Source organism: Pseudochaenichthys georgianus, unplaced genomic scaffold (genome assembly GCF_902827115.2).
Source record: "Pseudochaenichthys georgianus unplaced genomic scaffold, fPseGeo1.2 scaffold_655_arrow_ctg1, whole genome shotgun sequence".
Classification (NCBI taxonomy): domain Eukaryota; kingdom Metazoa; phylum Chordata; class Actinopteri; order Perciformes; family Channichthyidae; genus Pseudochaenichthys; species Pseudochaenichthys georgianus.
In genome coordinates this window covers 81285-90223 of record NW_027263210.1, presented here as the reverse complement: position 1 = coordinate 90223, position 8939 = coordinate 81285, and the positions used below count along the sequence as shown (strand labels likewise).

Here is an 8939-nt window from a genome sequence, read left to right as displayed (position 1 = left end):
CAACACAATGTGTGTAAGCAAATATGTGAGGCATTTTTTCCGTCTACTATTTAGAAGAATATCATGTGACCTGGTAGGTTCAAGCATGCAAATAGTGTTTGCACCATGGTTTGCACTCAAAGAAATATGAAAACAGGAACTACCACTATGTTTTTTCCAAACAAGAAAACCACAAGCGTAAAAAAAAGCAATAATTACATCAATCTTAGCCGCTGGCCCTCCCTCCAGTTCCCCCCCGAGGGATGCAAGAAGTGCGTCAGTGAGGGGTTGGAAAAGAGGAGAAGTAAAGCCTTTTGACTTTCAGGAAGGAAACACATCTGGGGAATAAGGAAAGAGAGAACGGGTGAAAAGAGGAATTAGCTCTGAGGAAGAGGAGCTGGCCCAAAATAGTCAGCCTCTGCTCGAGCCACTACAACAAACTTCCTGTCACTCAGGAGTTAGTCACACCAGACCTTCTTTTACCTTTTAAACCCCTCAGTGAGTGACTAACCCCTCCACTGAGCCCCCTGAAGACATGAACCTCAGTCTTTCCTATAATCCAGTCCTGCTTTACTCAACTTCACACTCTGAAGACCAGAGAGGGCAAAAGTACACACATCCTGTACTCAAGTAGAAGTACAGATACTCGTGTTTAAAAAGACTCTGGTAAAAGTAGAAGTACTGACTAAACTTCTTTACTCAAGTAAAAGTAAAGAGGCTTTGAAGTGTGCTTCAGTAAAAAGTACCCATAACTACCAGCTGCTTTAAAGAGTACCTGACCTCCCATTATATCAATAGAACAATAATGTCATTGTTAGTTAATGAATGTTTCCATGCTGAACAACGGCAACATGACAACGTTTCCATTGGTCCCTCTTCTTTAGAGAAGACCAGGAAGTGATGGATACACAGATCGTGTTCAGATCAATAGGCACGCAGTGACTCTAAAGAATAATGATCACGCCACCAACACACATTCAGACTAAAGGAACCAGCTGTTTGGGAAATGAGAGAAGTAGAAAGTACAGGTATTTGAGTTCAACATGAGAGAAGTAGAAAGTACAGGTATTTGAGTTCAACATGAGAGAAGTAGAAAGTACAGGTATTTGAGTTCAACATGAGAGAAGTAGAAAGTACAGGTATTTGAGTTCAACATGTGAGAAGTAGAAAGTACAGGTATTTGAGTTCAACATGAGAGAAGTAGAAAGGACAGGTATTTGAGTTCAACATGTAAGAAGTAGAAAGTACAGGTATTTGAGTTCAACATGTGAGAAGTAGAAAGTACAGGTATTTGAGTTCAACATGTAAGAAGTAGAAAGTACAGGTATTTGAGTTCAACATGTAAGAAGTAGAAAGTACAGGTATTTGTGTTCAACATGTGAGAAGTAGAAAGTACAGGTATTTGAGTTCAACATGTAAGAAGTAGAAAGTACAGGTATTTGAGTTCAACATGTGAGAAGTAGAAAGTACAGGTATTTGAGTTCAACATGTAAGAAGTAGAAAGTACAGGTATTTGAGTTCAACATGTGAGAAGTAGAAAGTACAGGTATTTGAGTTCAACATGTAAGAAGTAGAAAGTACAGGTATTTGAGTTCAACATGTGAGAAGTAGAAAGTACAGGTATTTGAGTTCAACATGTAAGAAGTAGAAAGTACAGGTATTTGAGTTCAACATGTAAGAAGTAGAAAGTACAGGTATTTGAGTTCAACATGTAAGAAGTAGAAAGTACAGGTATTTGAGTTCAACATGTAAGAAGTCAAAGTTAAAAGTTGTCAGTAAAATAAGTAGTGGAGTAAAGTACTGAATTTTGATACCAGAAAAATCTACTTAAGTACAGTAACAAAGTATTTGTACTCCACTACTTCCCACCCCTGCTGAAGACTACATTTACATTTCAAAACAGACAATCAGAAGTGCGTTTACTCATACATGGAATTTGCTTTTGTGTATAATGGTGCAGGCATAAACACATGGATTTAAGTTGTGAAAAAGGAGCAAAGGGTGATGTATCTTTGGTTCCCTCAACAAAAAGCCAATGGGCCTTTTCGATTGGATTTTGGAATATGTAATAAAATAAGCTATTTAGCAAACACGTGTTTATGATAGGCTACTTACACATTTTGTTCAGCATGATAATCTCCACATATTAAAATCACTTTTGAGTCGAAGAGTAAATGCAATCTCCAGAACTAAAAAGCTAACGTTAGGCTATAAAGGAACTACAGCACGGTCACATGACTTCACATTACCACCGCTAAGCTAAAGGAGGCTAATGTTGGGCTATAAAGGAACTACAGCACGGTCACATGACTTCACCTCACCATTGCTAAGCTAAAGGTGGCTAATGTTGGGCTATAAAGGAACTACAGCACGGTCACATGACTTCACCTCACCACCGCTAAGCTAAAGGTGGCTAATGTTGGGCTATAAAGGAACTACAGCACGGTCACATGACTTCACCTCACCATTGCTAAGCTAAAGGTGGCTAATGTTGGGCTATAAAGGAACTACAGCACGGTCACATGACTTCACCTCACCACCGCTAAGCTAAAGGAGGCTAATGTTGGGCTATAAAGGAACTACAGCACGGTCACATGACTTCACCTCACCACCGCTAAGCTAAAGGTGGCTAATGTTGGGCTATAAAGGAACTACAGCACGGTCACATGACTTCACCTCACCATTGCTAAGCTAAAGGTGGCTAATGTTGGGCTATAAAGGAACTACAGCACGGTCACATGACTTCACGTCACCACCGCTAAGCTAAAGGTGGCTAATGTTGGGCTATAAAGGAACTACAGCACGGTCACATGACTTCACCTCACCACCGCTAAGCTAAAGGTGGCTAATGTTGGGCTATAAAGGAACTACAGCACGGTCACATCACTTCACCTCACCATTGCTAAGCTAAAGGTGGCTAATGTTGGGCTATAAAGGAACTACATCACGGTCACATGACTTCACGTCACCACCGCTAAGCTAAAGGAGGCTAATGTGGGCTATAAAGGAACTACAGCACGGTCACATGACTTCACGTCACCACCGCTAAGCTAAAGGAGGCTAATGTTGGGCTATAAAGGAACTACAGCACGGTCACATGACTTCACGTCACCACCACTAAGCTAAAGGCAACTTTAAAAGACATATCATTGTTCAGGAATGTACAAAATAAACAAGGGAATGTAAACAGTTCACAGCCAAATTCCCTGGTAATACTAGAGATTAGAAGTTTAGCAACAGCTGTAGGCAATAACAGTCATGTACATGATAATGATTAAAGGGATATGATAAAAACACATTTCATTTCATTTCAAACCTTTATTTAACCAGATTGGTCCCATTGAGATCATAGATCTCTTTTTCAAGGCAGACCTGCAGCAAATAGGTTCCACATGAAACATAAAACAATAAAGGACATCATACATTATATTTACAGGTTACATTTACATAGTTATCGACATTTACAAGTGCCCATTGTATCAACGAGCATTTCATTTTGCCTAGCTTTAAAAACATGCAGAGGAATGAGATGCTCAGTTTCAATTCTTGCTGAAGATTGTTCTGAGCAAGTGGAGCTGCACATAAAAGCTGTCTTACCTGAGACAGTCCTTGCTCTTCGCACATCTAACAAGACTACATCATGCGACCTCAGACAATAGCTGCTTGCTACTCTGTGTTATCAGAGAGCAGATATACTACGGGAGTTTACCCAACAAAGCTTTATAAATGAACGTGTACCAATGACTGAGCCTCCGTACAGTAAGTGATGGCAAACCTGCCTTGGCACACAGGGTACAGTGATGAGTAAGTGCTTTACAATCAAAGTTTATATAAACAATCAAGATTTTGTGAGATTGGGGTTTGAGTCAAAGCAGCCAGTGGAGGGGAAATATAAACACATTCCTCTGGCAAGAAACCATCCTGACAAACAGGAACTCAGACAAATATGGTGAAACCAGATGCATGTCGACATGTGGGACCTTTCTGGGCATTAGGTTTAGAAAATGTTCATGGCTGAACTATAACATAAACGTGTTAACATAGGGACAAGCAAAGCCACCTTATTATGTCTTTTGGGTTTCCCCTTTCCTGTAGTGTGTTATGTTTGTGTGCATGTAAATGGTCTGCAAAGGCTAAAATCCCTATGTTCCCTCTTTCTTAACCACACACCCTCTGCGTTAAATGCCTCCATTGGACTCCTTTGTTTACTTCCTGAACATAATTATATCACGATGTTAAGGCCCGGACACACCGAGCCGATTTCGGCCGTCGACAGCTGTCAGACACAACATGTTGAATCGGGAGGCTGTCGGCAAAATAAATCACTCTGATTGGCTGTTCAGCTTAGCGAATCAGTGCATGAGAAGCGAAACGGAAGTGAAGAAGGCATTTTCCAGTACCACAATAAACATGTTTTCGATTATAAGCCGTTATGTGAAACCGTCTGTGATGGACGAGGGGGAAAATGGAACGCACGCTATTTGTATATATCACACAGTCTGTCTTGCGGTTGTTGCCTCTTTTGAATGACGAATACACACTACCGCCGCCTGCTGGTAAGGAGAGTTATTGCCACTCACGCATGCGCAGATCGTACGTGCTACTTGGCAGTCGCCTGAAGTCTTTGCGGTGTGTTCCAGAGCGACACATGGCCAAGACGCAGGAGACGTGAGGCGACGCAACAGTCGGGGGGGGTCCGTCGGGACGTGTTCTTTGGTATCAGTGTGTCCGGGCCTTAACACTTGCGCTTCTATTGGCTAGCGCTCCAAGACATTGTCCGTGATAGACTAAGGGGCGGGACATCTCTAAGCGGTTGACCAATCACAACAGAGCCGGCCAGCTGACCAATCAGAGCAGACTTGGCTCTGGTTTCAGACAGAGGGTGAAAAGAGGTGCTGCAGCAAATTAGAGACACTACATACTGATATACGCCTGAACATCAGCAGGAGAGGACACTTTAAGTAGAGACACTACATACTGATATACGCCTGAACATCAGCAGGAGAGGACTCTTTAAAGTAGAGACACTACATACTGATATACACCTGAACATCAGCAGGAGAGGACACTTTAAAGTAGAGACACTACATACTGATATACACCTGAACATCAGCAGGAGAGGACTCTTTAAAGTAGAGACACTACATACTGATATACACCTGAACATCAGCAGGAGAGGACTCTTTAAAGTAGAGACACTACATGCTGATATACACCTGAACATCAGCAGGAGAGGACTCTTTAAAGTAGAGACAGTACATACTGATATACACCTGAACATCAGCAGGAGAGGACTCTTTAAAGTAGAGACACTACATACTGATATACACCTGAACATCAGCAGGAGAGGACTCTTTAAAGTAGAGACACTACATACTGATATACACCTGAAGATCAGCAGGAGAGGACTCTTTAAAGTAGAGACACTACATACTGATATACACCTGAACATCAGCAGGAGAGGACTCTTTAAAGTAGAGACACTACATACTGATATACACCTGAACATCAGCAGGAGAGGACTCTTTAAAGTAGAGACACTACATACACACCTGAACATCAGAATAATAGGACCTCTTTAAAAATAACATGTTTGGTCCTGCTTTGAATCTCAACTTATTCCAGACACGAACAACAACCTCTAATAATCTTGAACTACTCAAAAATCTGCCTTTTAGCTTTTTCTTTTTTTACTACAACAGGCAGTATGAGAAAAAAAAAAAAAAAGAAGTAAAGTATAAAGTATAAAGTAGCTTACTCAAGTGAAGTAGAAGTACCTTAAATGTTGAGTATGTACATTTCACTGGTTGTAATAATCATACATTAAGATCTAATCCTCTGAGAGTTGCTGTTATCGAGGTACGAGAGGAAAGGAATGGATTAGCATTCCTCTGTCTAGAAAACCATCCTGACAAACAGGAAGTCCAGACAAATATGGTAAAGCCAGATGTGACCAAACCGGTTCAAGGTTTTAAAAAAAAAAAACGGACGTGCAGCAGATATTTTATTTGTGCAGGTGGTGGACTATGGGATTGCCAAAGTAAACAGGAAGCAGTGGGCAGCGGTGTTTGGCTGTGATTGGTCAATGGTAGTTTGATTTGTGATAAGGAATGCAGGAAGGAGAGGTGTGGAGAAGAGAAGGGAGTACGTGTGTGTCCGCATGTTGATAATAAGAGCGCGAGGCTTCTGACAAACACCTGCTAAAGTTTTCTCTATAAAATCACAAACCAGTGTGACATGGTCAGTGTCTCCTCTCTCCGGAGGCCTTTTTATTATGAAAAGGGAAGTCCAGTAGCAGTGGTGAAATGTATAGAGTGTATTTACTTATGTATCATATTCTGAAGGACGATTTTAAGGTGGTATTTTTATTTTATAGTACTTTTTACTTCGACTCCACTTCATTTTGGAAGCTAATATTGTACTTTTTCAGCTTTTAACAGATTCAGTTCAATAGCTTATGCAATAAATAAATCAACTAATCATTAAACATTGACATTCATTAATGCATCACTAATCATAATCCAGTCATTTTATTCACAAAATTCACCAATGAAACGGCCATTACACATAATAAGTACTTCTACTTTTGCTACTTGTATATGTTTTAGGATAAAACACCTGTCATGAGCTGCGGGGCTTCCAGTTGTGCAAGAAGCTGTTTTTCTCTGTAGCTATTTGTCGACTAGAGCCATCCAGTGGTGCTTTAAGGAACTTTAAACATAGCAACAAGATACAGGACAGGCTTGGGATTGTTTTCAGACGAGACACAACATGCAGGCAAAGATCAATGTTTTCATGCACAGGTCAATTTTAAATCTAGTCTCCAGGCTAGTGAAAAGAAAACAATAAAAGTACACATTTATTTTGTATATTTCGGTAAATGTGTTTCTGTCCTGCCTGACAGGAAGCAGCACGTGAGGCGTCTCTGACCCCGGACCATCCGCACCGGTTCCCCTCAAGGCTGCGTTCTTTCCCCCCTGCTCTCCTCCCGGTACGCCAACAGCTGCACCTCCAGGCACCAGTATGTCAAGCTCCTGAAGTTCAGGCGACACCACGCTCATCGGACTCATCTCTGGTGGGGACGAGTCTGCCTACAGGTGTGAGCTGGACCATCTGGTGACCTGGTGTAGGGACTACCACCTGGAGCTCAACGCCCTCTACAGGGGAGATGGTTGTGGACTTTTAGGAAGAACGCATATTTCTTGTTTCATATTTTATATCCTATAATTAATTCATAGCATTCTAATTCCATGTAAATTACTGCTTTATTTTATTGCTATTTTATTGCTATTTAACTATATTTTATTACGGTGTCCTTAAAGATTTCTTGTTTGATATTTTATGTCTGCACCACGACATCAAGTCAAATTCCTCGTATGTGTGAACCTACCTGGCAATAAACCTGATTCTGATTCTGTAGATTTCTGTAGTTAGCATTAGATACTGGTTTGCATACATAGCGTCCAGAGAACTTGAAAAACGAAAATGATCGTCTTAATCTTTGTTCTCAAATGAAAACGTGTCATGGTGATCAGATCTATATCTTCAGTGTACATATATACAGTAGGCCTATATATACTGTTAAAATAATGTATTTGACTATATTAACCTGTATGTCTCCTTTTATAAAACAAAAAACTGAATAGCAAGAGGTGGCAGATGGATATGGATGTACCCAGGGGTTAAATTGGGATTTGATAAGGGGGGGGGGGGGGGGGGGGGGGGGGGGGGTGGGGGGGGTGTTACGACCCCCCTCCACTCCACTAGGGGTCTCTGCCGTTGTGCTCTGCTGGCTGGCTCTTGTTTGTGTTTCAGGTGATCAACCTGATGAGCCACACCTGGCCGTCTACATAAAAGGCCAGCACCAACCCATACTGCCTCTCACTCTTCTGTTGGACACGTCTTTGTTTCTGCACATTTTCACACACCCATACACGCCATCATTACTGATGACTGACTTCCACATTTATTAGGTTTCTTTGAAGTCCTTTGTTTTTTGTTATGGTAAATAAATACGCTTTTTGTTACACTTAACTTGTCTGGTCTCCCATCTTTGTTGCAGCCTATGAGCCAGGCCGTAACAGGGGGCTCTGTGTGGTTGTGCGAGGGGCTCTCGAGGATCTCATGATTTGACCTTAAGGGCAATGAGCGCTATGAGGCCCTAAAGCAGTGCTTCTCAAAGTGTGGTCCGCGGACCACTGGTTGTCCGTGAGCACCCCCTAGTGGTCCGTGAGTATATTGGTAACATTTCACATTTGAAATAAATAAATACATTTGAGTTTTGCAGAAATATCTCCTCAATGGAGCGAGGTTAAGTTTCACTTTCAATTGCATGATATAGCCCAGCGCAACACCTTCAACACACTTGTTTGTACCATTTTCAGGCGATTTGTAATCTGTTCTAGAAAAACTGTGATTTTCGATATTTGTGGAGTAAGGTGGTCCGCGAGTGTTTTTTTATTGGTTAAGTGGTCCTTGTCCTTGGTATGAAAAAGTTTGAGAAACACTGCCCTAAAGCAACTGCTCCATTATCTGTATCAAATGCACATCAAAGGACACAATGCAAATATAAAGTACTACATATAGGCCTAAACTAGAATTAATTTAATTGCACGCTATTTTTCCGAATTTTTTTAAGTTACACTTTTAAAAGGTGGTGGGGACAAAATTAGCCTCAGTATTTTACTAAAGTAGGCTACATGTTTCTCAAACTTACTTTAGTACAGTACTTGAGTAGAGTAAGTGTACTTGACTGCTGTCAAGCCAGCCTCCACTCGGGAAAAACCTAGTCAGCCAGCCCGCACGTGATATTGCGGTGCGCGAATATCCTATGCATTACGGTAGAGTCCTGGAAACACTGCCTTCAAAATAAAAGCACTTACTCGGTCAATAACATATACACCAAAATAACATACCATACAACATATTAAATTAGAAATATGTACTATATATGTGATCAA

The 8939-nt window shown here is 41.1% G+C and overlaps 1 long non-coding RNA gene across 1 annotated transcript; it reads right to left on the bottom strand.

The window, feature by feature from the left end:
* Nucleotides 1-229: 229 nt before the first annotated feature.
* LOC139433576 (uncharacterized) lies at nt 230-3659 on the bottom strand. Its single transcript, XR_011643009.1, has 3 exons — nt 3577-3659; nt 3296-3351; nt 230-317 (listed from the first exon to the last, which is right to left on the bottom strand). It is a non-coding gene; the product is annotated as an uncharacterized lncRNA (long non-coding RNA).
* Nucleotides 3660-8939: the final 5280 nt, after the last annotated feature.